This window comes from Dipodomys merriami, unplaced genomic scaffold, assembly GCF_024711535.1.
Source record: "Dipodomys merriami isolate MVZ:Mamm:240054 unplaced genomic scaffold, mDipMer1.0.p SCAF_283, whole genome shotgun sequence".
In the NCBI taxonomy this organism is placed as follows: domain Eukaryota; kingdom Metazoa; phylum Chordata; class Mammalia; order Rodentia; family Heteromyidae; genus Dipodomys; species Dipodomys merriami.
The window spans coordinates 22,051-44,354 of record NW_027204304.1 but is presented as its reverse complement, the minus strand read 5'-3'; the positions used below and the strand labels follow the sequence as shown (position 1 = coordinate 44,354).

Here is a 22,304-nt window from a genome sequence, read left to right as displayed (position 1 = left end):
GAGGTTTTGCTATTTTTGAAGTTCTGTTTTGATTTCCTTTTTCAAGATTTTAAAGTTTTCATCATAGAGGTCCTTCACCTCTTTGGTTAAGTTAATTCCTAGGTATTTTATTTTTTGTGGGGCTATTACAAATGGAGTTACTTTCCTAATTTCAGCCACAGTTTTCTCATTGTTGGCATACAGAAAAGCCATTGATTTTGGGGGGTTAATTTTATACCCTTCTACCTTGCGAAAGTTTTGAATCAGCTTGAGTAATTTGGGAGTGGAGTCTATGGGATTCTTTAAATACAAGATCATGTCATCTGCAAAGAGGGAGAGTTTTATTTCTTCTTTCACTATTTGGATCCCTTTTATGTTTGCATTTTGTGTCATTGCTGTAGCTAGGCATTCCAATACTAGATCGAAGAGAAGTGGAGAGAGTGGACATCCTTGTCTTGTTCCTGAGTTAAGAGGAAATGGCTTTAGTTTTTCACCATTAAATATAATGCTGGCTGTAAGTTTGTCATATTCAGCCTTTGTTGTATTGAGGAATGTTCCATGGATTCCTAATTTTTCCAGAACGTTCATCATAAAGTGGTGATGGATCTTGTCGAATGCTTTTTCTACATCTATTGAGATAAACATGTGGTTCTTATACTTGCTCCTATTTATGTGATAAATAATATTAATTGATTTGCGTATATTGAACCAGCTTTGCATCCCTGAAATGAATCCTGTTTGATCGCGGTGTATGATTTTTGGATGAATTGTTGAGGTCGATTGTCCAAAATTTTGTTGAAAAATTTTGCATCAATGTTCATCAAAGTAATGGGTCTATAGTTCTCTTTCTTTGATGAGTCCCTGCCTGGTTTTGGGATGAGGGTTATGATGGCTTCATAGAATGTGTTCGGTAGTGAACTTTCCTATTTCAAATTCATTGAAGAGTTGGAAGAGTATTGGTGTGAGGTGTGTTTTGAAGGCCTTGTAAAATTCCACTGTAAAACCATCTGGTCCTGGACTTTTCTTAGCAGGAAGACTCTTATTGCTGTTTCTATTTCCATGCTTGATATGGACCTGTTAAGATGGTTTAACTCATCTTGGTTTAGTTTTGGCATGTCAGTATTTGCTAGGAAAAGGTCCATTTCTGTCAAGTTCTCAAACTTATTAGCATAAAGTTTTGAGAAGTATTCCCTTATAATGTTCTGAATCTTGGTTGTTTCTATGGTGATGTTTCCATTCTCATCTCTGAGTTTATTAATTTGGGTGTATTCTCTTCTTTTTCTGATAAGATTTGCTAAGGGTCTGTCAATTTTGCTAATTGTTTCGAAGAACCAACTCTTTGTTTTGTTGATTCTTTCTATACTTTTTGGATTCTAATTAATTTAATTCTGATATAATTTTAATTATTTCTTTCCCACTACTGCATTGGGGTTTATCTTGCTGCTCTTTTTCAAGGAGGTTTAGATGTGTCATTAAATTATTGGTTTCAGATCTCTCAAATTTGTTTATGTAGGAGGTCAGAGCTATACACTTGCCTCTGAGTACTGCCTTTGGTTTATCCCAGAGGAGCTGTTAATTTGTGTGTTCATTTTTGTTGAATAGCATAAACATTTGAATTTCCTTTCTAATGTCTTCCATATTCCACTCGTGATTCAGCAGTGTGTTTTTCAGCCTCATGTGTTACCAGAATTTCTTTGGTGGCTTTTGGTGTTGAGTTCTAATTTTATTCCCTTGTGGTCAGAGAGAATGCATGGTATAACTTCAATGTTTCTGAGTTTGCTTTGTGGCCTAAAATGTGGTCTATTTTAGAAAATGTTCCATGGGCTGCTGAGAAAAACGTGTATTCTGATGGTGCTGGGTGAAATGTGCGGTTGATGTCTATTAAATCTAATTGACCTATGCAACTGTTTAGATCTGCGGTTTCTCTGTTGAGTGTTTGCCGAGTTGATCTAACTAGTGGGGAGAGTGGTGTGTTAAAATCCACAACCATTAATGTCTTTGGATCTATGTGGGTTTTGTGGGAGAATAGTGTTTCTTTGATACATTTGGGTGCTCCATTGTTTGGTAAATAGATATTTAGAATTGTAATATCCTCCTGAAGGAGGGATCCCTTAATTAGTATGTAGCGACCTTCTTTATCTTTTCTCATGAATTTTAATTTGAAGTCTATTTTATCTGATATTAGGATTGCAACTCCCGCCTATTTATGGGGTCTGTTTTCATGGTAGATTTTGTTCCAGTCTTTAACATTGAAAATGTGTTCGTTTTTACGGGCAAGATGTGACTCCTGCAGGCAGCAGATAGAAGGATCTTGTTTTTTAATCCAAGTAGACAGTCTATGTCGCTTACTTGGAGATTTAAGTCCGTTAACATTATTAGATAGAACTGAGGGGTATTTGGTATTTCCTGCCATGTTATCCACCTTCTTGGGGGCTGCGAAAACTAGTTTCTTCCTAAGGTTCTTGGATTCTCAGTTTGGGTGCAGTTTCTTGGCCTTTGTTGTGGTCTTGTTGGTTTTCTATGTGTAGGACCTCTTTAAGAATCTTTTGTAGGGCTGGTTTGGTGGAGATGTATTGTTTCAATTTTTCTTTGTTATGGAAGGTTTTTATTTGGCCATCAGTTATGAAGGAGAGTTAAGCTGGGTACAGTATTCTTGGTTGATAGTTGTTTGTTTTTAGGGCATGGCATACATCATTCCAGGCTCTTCTTGCTGTGCTTGTCTCTGCTGAGAAATCTGAGGTGATTCTAATTGGTTGCCCTTTATAGGTGATTATTCTTTTCTCCTTGACAGCTTTAAGGACCTTTTCCTTGGTCTGAGTTGATCCTGTTTGGATTATAATGTGATAGTGGGATGTTCTATATTCTTCTTGTCTATTTGGGGTTCTAAAAGTTTCTTGCATCTGAATAGGTCTATCTTTTTGAATGTTTGGGAAGTTCTCTGCTAGAATCCTGTTAAACAAATTTCCTAGAACATTAACTTCTGTTTCTAGGTGCTCCTCTACGCCCATTATCCTTAGATTAGGTCTTCTGATGGTGTCTTCCAAGTGTTGGACAGATCTATCATATTTCTTGGACTTGTCTTGGATGGTAGTATGTTCTTTCTCTATAATATCTAGGCTGTCTTCAAACCCTGAGATTCGATCTTCTTCATGGTCTAACCTGCTGTCCAGACTTTCTACTTTGTTTTTTATCTCTTTTCCTTCTAATTGGTCGCTTTGATGGCTTCAAATTCTTTGTTGAAGCTTTGTTTTAGATCTTGTATGAACTTCTTTACTTCCTTAATTTGATGTTCAGTGTTTATTCTCAAATCACTTAGTTGATTAGTTATGGTTTCCTTGGACTCCCATTCCTTCTGTTAGGTTCCATTCATCATTGCCTTTTTGGTCTTCCTGACTTCCTTCAGCTCTTTGTTAATGTATTCCATGAATTCCTTTAGTGATCTTTGTGTATTCTCATCCTGCTCTCTCAATTCCTGTATTACTCTTTGCTAGCTTCCTCCCTTTTGTGGGATTCCTGTAGTTCTCTTTGAGTATTCTCAGCCTGCTCATGCCATTCCTGCCTTTCTCTTTGTGTATTCTCATGCTGCTCACTCAAATCCTGTATCAATTTTTGAGTAGCTTCCTCGCGCTTATGATATTCCTGTATAAACTTTTGGATTGCCTCCTCTCTCTCCCTATCACGCTCATACAGAGTCCTTTTTATGTTTTCAATCTTTTCATTTATCATTTTTGCCAGCAGTGTTTGTAGAGCTATTTGGGAACTCTCCTCTGGATTATTCATTATTTGTTCCTACCCCTGGTTATCAAGAGTGGGAATTGAGATACCCGTGTTTGCCATTTTTCTTGTGTTTTTCCAGCTTACTCTGCCCGTTTGAGATGAAAAGAGCTCCAGTGTTGTGCTAGTACACTATCTTAAGGCAAGCATCAACCAAAGTCTGAATTTGCACACACAATAGTCTACAGATACAATCTAGTTCAACAGATACATCTATTCCACATCAAACAACTATATGTTAATGGGCTACGTACCGCGAAGAAGAATTTTCACAACCAGAAATTATTAGGGTTAGGGAGAGATGTGGTTAAAAAAAGTAATAGATTGATGTGGGAAGGCACAGTGAGAGTTAACTAAGTCCTAATCTCAAAGCAGGAAATAGGTTGTGTAGGATGAAAGTAGAGAGATAAAAAAGAAGAAATGGAAAGGGAAAAGAAAGAGAATAGAAAAAATATAAAAGTAAAAATTAATAATATTATGCAGAACAAAAACAATCTATTTAGAGAAGAATGTGAATATATTGAGAGAAGGGGACGGATATAAAGGAGATGTGAAAAACTTAAAAATAAAAATGCTTAAGGGGCTGGGATGGTGGCTCAGTGGTAGAGTGCTTGCCTTGCATGCATGAGGCTCTGGTTTCGATTCCTCAGCACCACATATAAAAAAAAGCCGGAAATGGTGCTGTGACTCAAGTGGTAGAGCACTTGCTTTGAGCTGAAGAGTTAAGGGACAGCGCCCAAGCCCAGAGTTCAGGCCCACAACCGACCAAAAAAATAAAAATAAAAATAAAAATGCTTAAAATATTATATAGGTATAAAGAGGTAGTACTGCTATTAAGGAATTTAAGCCTCAGAGGTTTTGAATTGAGTAATAAATTTGTGGATTAAGTGTGTACACAATGGGGGATATTGTCTAATAGTCAACTAAGAGTTTATCTGAGGATGTGCAGGACAACAATTAAGTCACATAAAGAAGAACAAAAGAGAGGAAATGGTGAAAAGGACAAGAAAGGAAGAAAAAAAGATCAGCAGTCCAGTAGAGCTAAACAAAAAACAAAAAGATAATTAAAAAAGAAAAAAAGAGAAAGAAAACAAAAAAAGAAAGAAAAACGCACACTCATGTATCCCTAAAATAAAAATTTAAGAGGAATAAAAAGTTACTGGAAAACAATTTTTTTTAAAAAACGCAAAAATTAAAGATTAAAAAAAGTTTTAGAAAAGAAAAAATAAAATTTATATAAGGTACCAAAAGAAGAAGAAGTAGAAGAAGAAGAAGGAGAAGGAGGAGGAGGAGAAGAAGAAGAAGAAGAAGAAGAAGAAGAAGAAGAAGAAGAAGAAGAAGAAGAAGAAGAAGAAGAAGAAGAAGAAGAAGAAGAAGAAGAAGAAGAAGAAGAAGAGGAGGAGGAGGAGGAGGAGGAGGAAGAAAGTTCTTTGATTTTTGGGGGAGGGGTGGGAAAAATCCAGTATCTCCCTTGTGTATGTAACCAGCCTCTTGTTGGAGTCTCTGGTCTGCTTGTGGTCCTGTGTCTTGGTTGGTTTCTTAAGTCAGTTTTTTCTAACAGGCAGAAACATGCTCTGCTTTACCCAGGATTTTGCGATCCTCCTCCAAGGCTAGTTCAATGGGAGGCAGATCTACTTTGAGAATCACAAAAGAGGGAGTTGCAGTGATGAAGCTAGGTTCTGGGTAGAGTTGAGGCCTTTCAACAAACAGTAGCTTTTCACGCTGGCTAGTTTGTGAGAAATTCACAGCACCCACTCTGGAGCCATTCTCAGGGTTTCTGTTTACTGAATTTCAATTGATTGTCGAGGCTGCTGAAGGGAGGGGCAGCTTCTGGCTCTGATTACCCAGTGAAGAAAGCCACTGCTAGGGCTGGCGCCTGAGCTGGGTGACTTTTCCCTGGGTGGAGCTGAGTCTGGCAGGTCATGCCGTCGTTAAGTTCTTTTGACCTGCTAAATGACTTGTTTTATTCCAAGGCTTGAGTTGGGGCTAGCAGCTCCAACGAGCTTTGTCGGTATCCAAGATGGAGATCTCCGGTACTGGGGGGGTGGGAGGGGTGGCCTTCCTTCCTCTGCTCCCTGGGAAGGAGTGAGGATGTCAGGCTTCTACTCCCGCCGAGTCTTGGTTCCTGGGTCATCTCTGGTTCTCTGAACTGCAGGATGAAGATGTCCGCTCCTTGTCGGTTCTTGCTGGTGTTGAGTAGAATCCACTTGCCCGCTGCATCTGGCTCCTTCATCCCAGACTCTCTGTGGTTCAGGTATGGCCCCTGCAGTCGCTGCCACCACCGCTGCCGCCGCCGCCGCCGCCGTCGCAGCTGCTAGCAAGAGCTCAGATCTGTCTCCTAGCCTGGATTTTCTCTCTCTGGCCTGACTCTCTTTTCTGTGATGGCACACTTGGTGTGATTCTCTGGCTTAGGACTGTTCACTGGAACTCTAAAACTGCTTTCTATGCAAGAGCTTGTTTAGACTCCAGCTTCTGCTCCTCCATCTTCCCGGAATTCCATCTCCATGAGACTCTTATCTCGAATAAACCACAAGATAAACCAGAACTGGCACTGTGATTCAAGTACAGTGTTAGCCTTGAGCTGAAGAGCTAACTGACAGCGCCCAGGCCCAGAGTACAAGCCCCATAACCAAAAATGTGTATACTCACACACACACACACACACACACACACATACGTAGGGATTGTGTTATTCTTTTACCCATTCATCATTGGTGGACCTACAGCTTTCTTAATGATTGCAATAAATATGGACAAGATCACATAGTAGATCTACTATTGCCAACTTAGATATTTTTAAATGTGCATTTACATGCAATTTAGTACATTAATGATGTTGTCCAGTGATCTACTTTGAAACTTTTTCCATCTTCTCTAATTGAAACATTGGAGAAATGCACCTTCTACAGATCTGCTTTGCTAATTACATCACCATCAATTATTTAATGCATATGGCATTCCATCAAGGTAACTGTCTTTTGAACTAGTGCAGCTGCAAGCACTTAATCATTCATATGTTTACTCATATTTTTTTTTATTTTCAAGATGATGTACAGAGGGGTTACATTTACCTAAGTAAAGTAGAATGTGCATTTCTTCTCAAACATGTTACCACTTCCCTCATTTTTCTCATAATTTCCCTCCCCTCTTACACCTTCCCCCCAAGTTGTACAATCATTTCCGACATATTATTCTGTGTATATTGCTGCTCTGTCATCTTTTCTCACCTTTCTGTTGTTCCCCTTCCTTTTCCTTATTCAGATAAATGTATATAAAATACCAGAGTACCAAAATCAAATACAGTGACAACAGGGGATATATCATAGTGGGAAGAAAATACAAAAAATTTACTTGTTTTTATTTTTTATTTTTGGCAGGGGGCGGGTGGTCATGAGGCCTGAACTCTGGGCTGGGGCCTGTCCCTCAGCTCTTCAGCTCAAGGCTAATGTTCTACTACTTGAATCATAGCATCACATCTGGCTTTTTCTGTTTAGATGTTGCTGAAGAATTGAACCCAGGGCCACATGATTGCAATAAATAGAGGCAAGTACTCTACTACTGAGCCACCATCCCATCCTGTTGTTGCACTTTTAATGTACTATGTGATTTTTTCGTTTTTTTGGTACATTCTCTTTTTTTTAATGAGTTTCAAATAATTGTGGAAAATTCTTTCATATACAAATAGATCCTGTGGAGATTTTAGCTAGAAAAATTTTCTATGTGTTTCATTATTTTTTATTTTTGTCGGTCATGGGGCAAAAAAAAGAAACTTTGCCACTTTAGCGGGGAGGGGGGGAGGGAGGAGGAAATGGGAAGGTATGGGAAGGGGAAACAAAGGAGGAGCAACAATGCTTGATAAGAAATGTACTCATTTCCTTGCCCATGTAATTGTAATCCCTCTGTGTGGTATTTTCACAATAAAAAACAATAATAAAAAATTGCTATGTGTTCTGGTATATAGGTATAATACTGTCTTCTTTGGAGGCCAAAGTAGGAAGATTTCTTGTTCAAGTCCAGCCCTAGTAGATTAGCAGAACTATATAACCCCCAAGTATAAACAAAAGGGGTTGTGGACATAACTCAAATACTATAGCACCTACGTAGCATGCACAGGCTTTGATTCAATCTTCAGGGGAAACAAAAGTGAAAAGGAAGAGAAAAAATCCTGAATTATCAAAGTTGATACTGTGCAGATATTTCTAGATAACCATTTAGCCATCAAAACTATACAGGAATTTTTAGAAAGAGATAAGAATTTCAACAAATTGCAATTGCAGCAAACATGGCTTATTTATCTTATTTATATTATGGTGGGAATAACAGGCAATTAGAATGAATATGAGAGCTTCAGAAGAAATTGGCAATTTATCGAGGAAGAATGTCAAGCATTGCTTTGAGACACTAAAAATGGAAGCAGCAGGTCAGATTTCAGACATATTTGCAGCTGAACTGGGATGTAGACCAGCCCTGCCCTTACTACAGTCCCCTGAAAAAATTTTTGCCAACCTCTGCTATCCTTCTGGGCTGTAAAGCCATTCTCCTAACCTGCTCAGAGACAGGGGCTTCACCCCAACCAACGTCTTACAAAACAGTTCACCTTTTGCCAGCCCCAATCAAAAGTCCTGACAAATAAGCAATGGAATTCCCATCTCTCCTTCGTGTTTTTGAGCTAAAATTCTGCAGCCATATTTTAAGAATGTATTTTCAAGATTGTTTGAATTCGTGTTTCCTGGATGGGAAACTGGAATAGCCCCAAATGCATCTATTTTTATTTGTTTCCCACTCTGCTGATGTTGTACTCACTTGACACCATGGAAATCATTGTGGGTAACCCTTGAAGTTGAGCTAATTTTTCAAGGCCCCTGGGCAGTGGGATAGATCACCCTCTCAGATTAGCTATTACAACCAGTGATTAAAGTGTAACCTGGTCTTTCAGAAATAACAGAAATTCTGCCACGTTTTTCAGTTCTGTTAAATGTGGTGGACAGAGCTAACCCTGAATGCTGGCTGCATGTTGGGTTGCCATAGAAGCAAGCAGCATCCTTGGCCACTTGTTCCACAGAGAAGCTCCTCCCTGTGCCAGCTTAATAAACAGAAAGTACCTTTCTTTGTTGCTGGCATAGCTATCTCTGCCCTCCCCAAGATAGCTGAACAATAGAAGGGGTATCTCACTAATATGTGGCATGGAAAATACAGGCAACAAAGTGATGGACTTAGCTGTGTCCATTGCTGGCCTTAATGACCCTAGGGGATAGGTGAGATTTTACATTAGACAAGATCATCAGTAATGCCAGTGGGAGATTCTTGTCTAAGCATTGGGAATAGCTCTCAGTGTTTCTTTTGCCTACATTAAAGGCTGCTTAATGCACTAGAGCTTGTCTTGGAAAAGACACTGAAAGGAAAAACATAGGGGATCGAAAGGGCCACAGAGACACAGAGTTGTCCTAGCCCCTTGTTAGGGATCTTAGAAGAGGAGGTGCACACATGTGGAAGCCCTCAATTTAAGCCTCACTTGATTTGTGAAATAAAATCATTCACTGAGTTGATGTGCCTCCTGAATTCTGCCTACCTGCATGTTTCCCTTTACAATTCACCCAAATGCCAAGGATGATACAGTACACTGTACTCAACACTCTTTAAATAAACTGAGGCTCAGGGATATGAGCCTGAGTTCCTTGGTAAGCAGCAATGCTGGCACTTGGATCTATGACTCCAGCTGTGAACCTACACTTCATTTGTCTTTTCTGACCTTGAAATAAAATTCTCTTTTCCTGCCTGCCAGCTAACTAGCTCCATGCTCAGTGCCCACTTCCCTATACTCCAGTTCTATCTAGAGAATAAAATACTCAAAGTCAACTATCTTCCACACTGATGTGTCTCTGCTTACCAGGAATCAATGCCTGGGGTGCTGGTATGGCAGCAGAGGACAGCCTCCTTCTGCCTTCCTTATTTCATGCAAGTTTCTTTGTATATACTATCTCTCTTGTAACGCAAGGCTCTGGTGGAGCAGTGTTGCTAATGGGGCAAGATAGAAATCCTAGAAGGTGGAGTTCTCTTTTAATTTTAAATTCCTTAATTCTCAGTTGTCTTACTTTCTGAGGTATAACATATAAGCAAGGGGACAAAGAAATATGCTTTTAGCAAATATCAGAAGAGTTCTCTGTGTCTATTAGAATTGTTGTTTTTGTTGATCATAGAGTTTGAACTTAGGGTCCAGGCACTGTCCCTGGGCTTTTTTGCTCAAGACTAGAGCCCTACCACATTGAGCCAAATTTCCACTTCCAGTTTTCTGGTGGTTAATTGGAGATAAGAGTCTCACAGACTTTCCTGCCAGGGCTGGATTTGAACCACAATTCTCAGATTTCAGCCTCCTGAGTAACAAGTATTACAGTCGTGGGCCACCAGCACCTGGCAGAAATTTTTTCTTTTTTCTTTTTTTAAATACTGTGAGATTTGCAGAGAAAGCAAGAAATTAGAATCTATTGTTGGGAGAGCAAATTAATTAAATGCTTTGTGGACAGCTTGACAAAGTACATTAAGTAATGAAATATGCCTCATCTTTGACCCAGCTAAATACATCTGAATATTCCTCAAAATAAGTCACAGAGAGAGGAAGATATTCTGGGCAAGCATGCCTCAGCACCATATGTCCGTCCTAGGCAAGGTCTGGAAAAATAACCTAGGTGATAAAATTATTACTGCATGTATTCAACTAACTGGAAAGCAATTCTTAAAATACTACATGCCTATTGAAAGGAAAAGGTATTCTTGACACAGGAAGCAAAACAAAAACAAAGTGTTAAAAATAATAGAGTTATCTTGGGGTTCATTTCGCCTAGCATCATCTTTTCTGACCATCTCTGCTTGTCTCATATGTCTATAGTTCTAGCTATTCTGGAACCTAAAGCCAGAAGCTCACTTGAACTCTAGTTCAGGGCTCACCTAAGCAACATGAGATACTGTCTAAAAACAAATAGCTGTCTTCATCTAACCAGACCATGCTCAAGAAATTATGTAGTCCCAAATGTTTGTATAAAGTACACTTAGGAAGAAGAGGTTCAGGTGTACCTTCACATACAAGGGTGACAGATAGGTAATGACAAATATTTAAGGCTTGAAGACAGAATTTTTATTGTGTTCACTATAAATGTTGTATTTGAACAGATCAGACAGACAGATAGAATTGTGTCCATTCATTGAGCCTAAATCAGAATAAAACATACTTAATCGAATCCATTACATGTTACCACAAATTATAAGGCAGCTATCCAACCTGGGTCCTTGCATCCAGCATAAGGAGAATTCAGGTAAGAAGAAAACATATGTAAAGATGATCGAAGGGTTTAGTAGAAGAGAAAAATAACAAAGAGCACATATTATAGACACACCACAGAGAAAAGGGCAATTCGGCCCAGGTCAGCCATCTTGGCCATTTTCCTCATTACAGAGATTGGTCTTGGGTTAAATAGGGAGAATTGTAGACCTTGAAGATGGCTTTCTGATTGGTGGCTATCCTTTCTGTTTCTTGTAATGTTATGACTTCAAAGATTTATTGCCCCATCCTTATGTACTCAACATTTTGAGCATACTCTTTATTCTTCTGTAGCCCTCTTCGCCCATATCCATGTCAGCTAGCTTTGGTTTAGCAGCTGATCATGCCATCTGCCAGTTCTATAGACCACATGTTCTGATTGACTACTTTGCACTAACTCACACTAGAATTACTCTGATTTAAAAAAATATGCCATGTTATACATGCATCTGAACAACATGTGGTAGCACATAGTACATTATGTATCAGGTAAAAATAGGGAATAAACATTTTCAGAACAAATACTGTAGTATATTCCCTAAAGTATTAAGTACTACAATTGTTTTATTGAAATGTATAATCATACGTAACTGGTATTTTTGTCAATAAACCTGCTTTTATTTAGGAGGTAGTATGTACAGAAATAGCTCTTAGACATAATATTAAGTTATCGTAAAAACAACTCCACTTCCATTTCTATTCAAGATGGGTAATTTAGGTATCAATTCCCTCACTTTCTAGAGCAATGAGTTCTCTTCTTCATAGGCAGAACACAGATTCTGATAGCCTTCTTGCTTTAGAGCTGGCCCTGACATCACCCTGACACACTGGCATGGCTTTTTCTTCCCACCAGGTTTCTATCAGATAGGGAAGCTTTATGGTTGCACACTGAAGACTGACCACCCCAATCTCCAGTCCATGTCTCCCAACTTGAGATAGGATATTCCTTACAGTACCTGAAGTCCATTAGTCCATTAGTCCATTATCTATCTATCTATCTATCTATCTATCTATCTATCTATCTATCTATCTATCTATCTATCTATCTATCTATCTATCTATCTATCTATCTGTCTATCTGTCTATCTGTCTATCTGTCTATCTGTCTATCTGTCTATCTGTCTATCTGTCTATCTGTCTATCTATCTATCTATCTATCTATCTATCTATCTATCTATCTATCTATCTATCTATCTGTCTGTCTGTCTGTCTGTCTGTCTATCTATGCTCTATTTTGTGTGCCAGTACTGGAGTTTGAACAGAAAGCCTCATGCTCTTCCTTAGCTGTTTTTGTTCAAGGTTGTCAGCCTCCCATTTTAGCCACACTTCTGCTTCCAATTTTTTGCTGGTTAATTAAATATAAGAGGCTATGGACTTTCCTGCCCTGGGTGGCTTTGAAACACAATCCTCAGATCTCATCCTTCCAAGTAGCTAGGATTACAAATGTGAGCCACCCCTGGGTGACTTCTTATCTTCATACACCTCCTATGGTTTGTGTCATCACCCAAAGGGCTTCTAGCCATAGAAAGCTTACCCATTCTGTCCATGGTTTCAAGATGGAGGCAGCCAAAACTGACAGTCTCAAAGCCTGTGATTTCATCCCACTAGACCCTACCGAAGCCTTCACCACATGAGGCATCTCCCTGCCATGTTCTAGCTCCAATCTTTTTATATCCTTTCTCCCTTTTCTCACCTTCTACCCAGACATGCATAATCTCATCATTACCTTGGAACTAGTCATCTATCCATCCCATTCCTGGCATTTAAAGAACCCCTGGATTCCAATAGCTCAAGCCTGTATTCCTAGCAACTCAGGAGTCTGAGATCTGAGGATTGTGGGTCAAAGTCAGCTTAGTAAGAGTGAAGCCCACGAGAACCTTACCTTCACTTAACTACTAGAAGTTGAGCTGTGGTTCAAGTGACAGAACACGCTAGCATTAAGTAATAAAGTTCAGGGACCATGTACAGGCCCAGGTCTGTTGTGCATGTACACAAATACGCATGAAAACACATAATGTAATCTGGTTTTATTGTTTGGTGTTTGAATAAGGCTACTTGTTTACAACCTTAGGAAAGAGCACATTTCAGTTGCTTTTTCTACAGTGAACTTGGATGTAAGTCCTGTGTTGTCCTCAAACCCCTGAGTTTCAACAACTGAATATTACAAGTACTGGGATGTTATGCCTGAATGAAATCAACTGATGGTTGAGTCTGCCTTTGCCAGCTGACACTGTCCACAGGGTACTTCTAGTCTTTAGACACTTCCTATGGAAGTGACTGTCCCTTGTAATGTAAAGACTTTTCAGCGGGGGGGGGGAGGGTGTTGGGCTGGTAGGGATGGTAAGGGGAAAAAAAGGAGGCAACAATGCTTAATAAGAAATGTACTCATTACCTTGTTCATGTAATTGTAACCCCTCTGTACAATGTTTTCACAATAAAACTTACTAATAATAAATCAAACAAACAAAAAAGACTTTTCTGCCCCCTGGCTCCTGAAGCCTCCTCTGAAGTTTTCTTCCTCCTGTTGTCAGGATTCAGCTCATGTGTGCTCCTCTCCAAAAGGCTGAGCAAGCTTTCTTGGAAGATGCATTCTGTCTCCAGGGAGAATGAGACATAATACCTCTTTGGGCAGTAACTCAGGTTTCTGCCCAATCCCATCTGCCAGGATTTTGACTGGGCACTCAGAGCTGCAGCTAATATGGAATGAATGAAAAAGACAACAGTGAAAAAGAAGACCTCCCAAAAGAGCTTAGAGAAAGAGTCATAGATTGGAAATTGCTTGGAATATGGTCTTCCCTCCATGAGGCCTCTCCATTTACTAGCTAGCATTCCTGGGCTGGAGTGCCTCTTTGTGGCTCCACCCTTGGTCATGTATACAATTCCTATATTGCCAATGTAACATCAAAAGCTGATGTTCCCAGGGACATTGGAGGGGACAGCAAGAGGTAGCTACCTATTACTTACACACAAACTACTTAGGCTGTCTAAAGAAATGAAGTCTGGTCATTTGTAGCATTGTGTTGGCAAATTCACCATCTATGGATGGGAGTGCACCTTAATCCTAGTGGAGCTAGAAGAGTCATACAAACGGATTACCCTGAAGCTTTGAGCAGAGCTAGCTGTTGCTGCTGGCTTCTCGACTATTTTGTCTTTGAAGTACCAAGAAATTGATGAAAACATCAGCACATCAAAGCAATTCTCAGTGTTCTTTTGTCACAAGAGTTCCAAAATAAGTTTCCAGCAATAGTTTTGCAAAAGCTTTGGCTGCTCTGTCCCCAGGAGAGACGTCACCTGCCCAAAGTGCCTATGGGACCTGGACATCATCTTAGAAACCAGCTCATCTGGGCTTGTTTGAGGGCTCTCGAGGTAGAGGCGGGGGTGGGAAGTTGATATCCCCAGACCTTATGTCTTTTATCGAGGCATTATCTCTTATTATAATGGTCTCTTTTCTTTTCAGTGAATATCAAGTGTTGTCCTGAATACTGGGTACAAAGCTGTGAACAGAATGAGGTACTTTCATCATGGGGCTTATTTATTGCTGCACAGCCTAATGCATCATAAATAAGTGGAGATTATGCAGAATATTATGAGAAAAAGGCATGGTAAGGAAAGCCAAACTGTATGATTTCACAATTGAGGGATGTGTAGCTTATACACAAAGCCCAAAAAACAAACAGCTTTAATGTTGTTTCTCTTTTTTTTTTTTTTTTTGGTGGTAGTAGGGCTTGAACTTTGGGATTGGGCATTGTCCTTGTGCTCTTCAGCTGAGGTCGAGAACTCTATTTGGTTTTCTGGTGATTATTTGGAGATAAGAATCACAGGGAGGGCTGGGAAGGTGGCTCAGTGGTAGAGAGCTCTCCTTGCATGCTTGAGGCCCTGGGTTCGATTCTTCAGCACCACATAAGCAGAAAAAAAAAGCCAGAAGTGGCGCTGTGGCTCAAGTGGTAGAGTGCTAGCCTTGAGCTGAAGAGCTGAGGGACAGCACCCAGGCCCAGAGTTCAGGCCCCACCACCCGACCCCCACGCCAAAATAAAAAAGAATTGCAGGGAGTTTCCTGCCCATGTTGGTTTTGAATCGTGATCCTCAGATCAGCCTCCTCAGTAGCTAGGTTTACAGGTGTGAACCACTGGTGCCTGGCTAATGTTGCTTCTTACTTGCTCACCTTTGGTGCCAACGACCTCCATGAGTCAAATCTCGAAGTGTCAAATTGAGAACTATCTTGTACTTTGAGAAGTTATAGGGAAATAAAAAATTCAGAGATATATGCCACAGGTTAGGGAGTCAAAGTTGGATTTGAATGTTTTGTCTCCCTTTGGGTGAATGCTTCCTCTTCAAAGATTTAACACTTTTCTCAAAAACAAAACCAAAAAATATGGGATGGATATACTTAAGCCATATCTTGTCTTGAAAGCCTTCTTGTTTTGAAATTATTTTAAACTCAAAGAAGAGTTGCAAAGAGTAGTGAGAGTTCCCACATACTTCTTCACTGCTTTTTTATTATGAACATACTATTAACATCTTATATAACCACTCTCATTTACTGATTCTAAGACATTCACATTTGCACAATATTTTCAAGCTCCAGATGTTATTTGAATTGTATCATATCCCTCTCTAACGTCTTTGTGTATGTGTTCTTGTATTAAAGTACTGATGGCCACAAAAAGGGGTCAGAAATCATTTTTTCCTTACCTGAAAAGGAAGAGGCATGGGACATAGTTCTAACAGTGTGTAAGTGTGGAGACTGCACATTTTGGAAATGGTTACAAGCCTTATTAAAAGAACTATCTAGTTAATAAAAGTTGTCACCCTGGTCAATTGTCCTGGGCCACTGCCTCAAATGTTGCCTTAAAAACCAGCTGGACACCCGCCTATCAAGCCTATGCCACATATCCTTAACCAGTCTTAGTAGAAATTTGCAGCCCAGAAAAATGTGTGATAACCCTTTTGAGTCGGTGTGGGACCCTGCTGCTGCTTCTACCCACCCTTCTGGATAAAGTTCAAGGACGGCCTTATAGTCATCTGGAAGGAAATCTATGTTGTCATCCTGACCATGTTGACCATAGTGACAGTGGACTGGACTCCTGCCTGACTCCATCACCTCTGACTGCTTCCCAGTGGAAAGCTGCTTTGGATCTGCTGAAACTGAGTCTGTGGTATATTATTTCAGTGATATCCAGTAACTCTCTCTATTCCCACAGTAGATATTGAGGGCAAGGATGATATCACTGGCTTGCCTCAGGCACTTCAAGGATTAGGAAACTAGAAATCCACTCTACAATCAAATCCTTGCTTGGTTTGGGTGTGGTAAAAGGCCGCTTCCAACAATAGCTATAAAGGAGAGATCTTTATCAATGGAGGTAGTAGGAGGAATGAAACTCACCCCTGCTATTAGAATTAAAAATTTAACAAAATTCTCCACCCAAGGGATGCCTTGAGGCAGTTCTGATAACCTGGTTCCTCAAGCCAAAGAAGCAAAATGGGCCCAAAAGCCACAAAGAAACTCAGGGAAAGAAAGTGTAGTAAAGAAAGCCTTAGAAAGGAATTGAAAAAAAATCTCATCTGGATTAAAAAAAAAAGATATAAAAATAAGGATTGTCTTAAAATGTTTGTCACAGTGAAAAGGGGAAGAAGACAAACCCCAGAAAGTTTAAGTATGTAACAAATGGTAGGAGTATGTCTTAAAAATGAAGCTTATGAGTAAGTTGGTATGAAATTAAACTAGCTTTCATATACATAGAGTCATGATGGGTGAATTGATGTGGAACTATTCTTTATGTTTATCTGTATGGTAGGGAGGAAGGATATACCCACTTCAATCTAGATGCTGGTTTAGCTAATTAGAGCAGCCAGGTAGACTCGTTGTGAGAGGGGATTCTCTTAAATTTACCATGACTGAATGACTCCTTCCCTTTGCCCTTTTGCGCTCCCATTGCATTGTCTATTCCAAAGGGTTTATGCCCTGTGAAATGATGTTTGGCAGACCATCCTTCTTGTATCCTCGCTTAAAAACTGCAATGTTGACATAGATGACTGCTCCAGTCTTTACAGGCACTGCAGACTGTTCAACAGGAACTCCATTCCCAATTTCAGGCACTCCTGCAGGCAGCCCCTGTAGTTGGACCTAATTACTGATCATGAGACACTGTGTGGGTCATATGACATAAAAAAAACTAACTATCCTCAGTGGAAAGGACCTTATACTGCTATCCTAACAGCTCCAACCACTGTCAAGGTGAATGGGATCTGGTCCTGGATCCACGCTTCACCACTTAAGGTGGCCCTGCTACCAGAAGAGACAAATGGATGGACCCTGAAAAGCCTCTCAAGCTAAGACTTATCTCATCATAATTTTTCATTTATGCTTCTGTGCTCTAAATGATGTTAACTACCACTGGCAGTTTAAAATCAGAGACAAGGGGACAGTTTTCTTACTTCTGCTATTGTAATGTCCCTGATTGTAGCAATTTAATTTTACCAACCAACTCAACTTGTGGAATATGACAAACTGCTTCAGGTATCTTGATGTCACACCCCTTCTCCTACTATGTTCTGGTGCAATGGAAGCCTATGGTCATACATTAATCCAACCTTGGCCTCTTGGATTTTGATAACAGCAGTTCCCCAATTAAATCTTTATACCAAAAGTGAAAATTTTCAGAGATTGTTATGCCACCTCTTAACCAAGAGGACAGATTTTATTCCTATAATGTTAGGGGTGAGTCTGGTTACCTCTGTTGGAGGAGCAGCTTTTGCTGGAGGTGCTGTAAGACATAGTTTAAAACTTGCTCAAGAATTTGAGGAGAGGGTAGATGAGGATACTCATGCCTCTTCAGTGTCTCTGGCATGCATACAAAGACAACTGAACTCTCTAGCGGGGGTGGCCTTGCAGAATCATACGGCACTAGACCTTCTCACAGCTTCCAAAGAGGGAACCTATGTTTTTCTAAGGGAAGAGTGCTGATACTGTGTAAATGAATCACGGCTGGAGAAGAAAACATAAAGGTTGTAGGTAAACTGTGTGAAGGACTCCACCAGCATCCATCTGCTAAACTAGATCTAGTATGGGTTCAAAGCCTTTTGGCCTGGTGGCTAGTATCCCTAGCCACCAGCAATTATACTATTTCTTCTACTTGTTATTACTGGTTCCTGTGTGGTTAAGTCTTTGATATCACTTATAGAAAAAATAATTGGGACTGTCAAGCTGATGGCCCTTCAGGCCCAGTACAGCCTCCTGAGTCAGGAAAAAGAGTCAAGAATTTGACTCAGTTACAAAAAGAAAGGGGAATGTAAGGATCTCTTAGGATTAAAGACCCCAAGACCAAGCAATGACACTGAGTCAGAATATTAACCTCTTATGGGGAACTGAGGAATGCAATAATCTCTTGCTTGAAACTGAGGAATGAAATAACAGGAAATTGCCATTGTAAAAGTCCCTTGTTTGGAAAAAAAAGTTGATGTTATCATACTAATAGAACTTTGCAGCTTGTACCTGCTTGTGTTTTTTGCCTTCATTAGCCTAGGCTGTGTTCATGTTTAGGGTCATAGTGTTAGCTCCCAAGTCTACACTGTGTCCCTGGCAGGACAACTTCTGTAACACCTAACAAACTTCTTTAATCTCTAAGCCCGCTTTGATGGACTCATTCTCAGACCCTGTAAGAATTGAAATAACAGTGATTAAGTTGTCTTAGACACTAATGAGGGGAATTTGTTTTAAGGATATCTCAGGTAATCTCAAAGTAAGAATAGAGTAGGATCAGACCTAAAATCTAGAAGTAGCCATGAACATCCATTGGCAACCTGGGAATGATTGTCTCCTGAACCCACATTCCTGTTTCAGCATTCTCACTGTTAAGAAAATGGAGGAAAACAGAAAAGGAATAGGCCAGACTCAATGATCAACAGGTGGGGACTGTTTATTGCCAGCAAGGTGCATAGACCTTTCAGGTTTGGAGGTTGTTTGAGGGACAATATTTTGGATGGACTTATATAGGGCTTGTTTTCACAAAGAAGCAGAAAATAAAAAGTGGCTTATGCTCTCTTAGGCCACAAGGAGACTTCCTTGACCAGGCCCACAAGTTGAATGTTCTACACTGGATGAAGGGCTATTGTCCCCTGGGGACCAAGTGTTATATCCTTGGCCAGGCACTGATTGGAACCTGCCTGCTGACAGGCATGTGGCCACGCTTGTTTTCTTGTACCTGGTGTCTTGCTTGAGCTGGAGGAATTAGGCAGGAATCAATCTTTCACTCACTGTAACAAATTTTTCAAGCCAAATTGCACAGATTCCAGCCTGTTACCTTTCCTGCAGCAGAATGTGGGGACATCAGGTTATACAGTGCTGTGGCGTTTTAGTGAGAGCAATGAAAAGAGTCCCCAGTATGTGACTTCTGTTAGAGTCATCGGAACTCTTGAACAGAAAAGTGTTGGTAGCTAGTTGTGATTCAGCTAGCTGCAGAAGGTCTCTGGCATCTCTAAAGGAGAACTGGGTCTCTCTGTTGACTGCCACTGGCAGGTAAGAATGTTACTGTAACAGAATAGAGTTCTAATGCCTGTTCCCAGAGCTAGGGCTGGCTCTGATTAGTAGAACCAAAGGACGAGGCTTGGGAGTGGTAGAGGCTGGTGGTCAAATGAATCTAGCTGCTCAGCAGAAAATGGAATATGAATTTTATTAAGAAATACTGGAGCATCTCTTACTCATGAGATACCCTCAAATCAGGCTTTCACTGAGCTGGATGCAGAGCAAAACAAGCACAAAGCCACTGGTAACAACCAAAAACCAGCCCTGCTTCTATTCCCTGCAAACATTCTCCAGGAAATATTGCCACACCATGCAGAACAATTCCTACCAGATCTGCTGAGTTTCTGCTAGGCCCAAAAGTCGGGTTCCCTTTCCATTTTACTTTTCATTTTCAGTCTTTTTCTCTTGCTTGTTTTTCTATGAGATCTTCTTTTATTTGTATTTACACACACACACACACACACACACACACACACACACACACACACACACGCATTTGTGAAAATACCTTACAGAGAAGTTACAATTACATGAGTACATGAGCAAGGTAATGAGTACATTTCTTATTAGGGATGGTAAGAGGAAACAAAGTGGGAGGCAACAATGCTTGATAAGAAATGTACCCATTACCTTTTATTTGTATTCTGTGACAAGTGATCTGAATTTTCCCTGTTACTGCTTCCAGCACATGCTGCCCTAGGTCCAATTGAACACTCTACCACAATGCCTGGACCTCTGCTGTAACAGCTTCACCTAGTCCTATAATTGAATCCCAGGAGGCTGGGAATATGGCTCAGTGATAGAATGCTTCCCTAGCATGCATGAATTCATGGGTTCGATTCCTCAGCAACACATAAGCAGAAAACACCAGAAGTGGTGCTGTGGCTCAAGTGGTACAGTGCTAGCCTTGAGTAAAAGAAGTTCAGGGGCAGTGCAAAGGCCCTGAGTTCAAGCCCCAGGACTGGCACAAAAAAGGAAAAAGAATTGAACCCCAGGGCTTCCGATGTCACATTTAGAAGGCATGTTTTCTTCCTACATTGTCTGTCATGTGTATCTACAGCTTTCTCTAACAAAGGTTTTTCATTGAAACTACAGTTGCTTACATCTTAGCCTTAGGATCTGATATAGGGATTGATCTCTGGGCAACAGGGCTGGTTGAAATGCAAGACATTTCCTTAGCACAATTCAAGGGCCTACTCTACTTGTTTTAATGTTCTGGGAAAGTTTTCTTTCTTTTTTTTTTTTTTGGGTCCAGTCGTGGGGCCTGAACTCTGGGCCTGGGCACTGTCCCTCAGCTCTTCAGCTCAAGGCTAGCACTCTACCACTTAAGCCACAGCGCCCCTTCCGGGGTTTTCTTTTTGTTTATGTGGTGCTGAGGAATCAAACCCAGGCCCTCGAGCATGCAAGGCAAGCGCTCTACCACTGAGCCACCTTCCCAGCCCCTGGGAAAGTTTTGTAAAGCAGTTTTGAAAGTTTGAAACAAGAAAGCACCAAGCTCATGGCTGGTCTCATTAACTATTGGGTGAAAACTCCAGAAAAGTGGTGGGAGGTGGGGATGTCTTCCTGCTTGGCCCATAGTAGCATGGCATGCAGCTCTTCTGCAATCAAGCATATTTCTACTGATCATATGTGGACATGGCCAGCTCATCCTGGTACTCTCCAGGTAGTATTTCTTAGGCAACAGGAACTCCATGTAATGAAGTTCAGGGAGTTTACACAGTGCAGAGAAGAGGCGCTTGAGGGTGCAGGCTCACAGCAGGTTAGCAAGGAACTTGAGCTCCTAGAGATAGAGGCAGGAACACAGGCCCAGGATCATCATGACCACATAGCTATGGGTAAAAGCACACTCCACTGGGGTCCACACCCGCACTATCTGGGCAACCTGTTGCCGGAGCTTGAGGAAAGTAGAGGGATATAAATGAAGCAGATTGTGTCTACTGAGGTGCAACACATCCAGCTGGGCAGCATGGATACAGTCTGCCAAGAAGTTCATGTCCACATGGTTCAGAGCACAATTGGCCAGGTCCAGCATTCTCAATCATGTCCTGAACGGGCTGTAGAACATGGAATAATCAGCACTAATCAGGGGAGTTCCATGTGAGCAACAATGGATGTGAGCAATCCATCTGCTTGTCTGTCACAGAGAACAAAGACTACACCTTGCAGGGCAAGTCTTGTTCTTACCTGACTGCATGCAGTCTATGAAAATAGTTTGTGACACATGATGCTACATGAAATGCAAATGTCTGTGTCCATAAATATGGTTCACTGGGATGCAGGCTGGCTCCCTTGCTTTCAGACAGTCTACAGCTGCTGGGCTTGCTGTGTGGTTCAGAATTAACCTGAACCAACGAAACCTTTGTCTTCATCTCACCTAAATGGCAGATTTTATCAACAACCATTTTCATATGAAAGGAGTTATGTACATGATCCTGGAGAGAACATCCACTCTGAGAGCTTGCTACAGAGGAAATGAGGCATTAGTAAGAAAAAAGAGCCATTACTCTAACAATAGAAGAATCCATTACTATAGAGCCAGGAAGGGAAAGCCAGACATCCCCAACTGAGGCACCATATCCACAATCCAATAATTCTGATTTAGATAGTGTTGGCAGCAAGCATCAGCAAAGGGGCAGCTGGGCCCTGTCTCTGACTGAGTCCCTCACTGTCTGTGCATGCCCCTCTTGATATCATAACTGCAAATGGGTGAAACTATTA

At 40.7% G+C, this 22,304-nt stretch overlaps 1 pseudogene; it reads right to left on the bottom strand.

Annotated features, from left to right (window-relative positions):
• Nucleotides 1-21,618, bottom strand: part of LOC138838571 (tubulin beta-2 chain-like) — a 48,306-nt pseudogene extending 26,688 nt beyond the window's left edge.
• Between the last annotated feature and the right edge of the window lie 686 nt (nucleotides 21,619-22,304).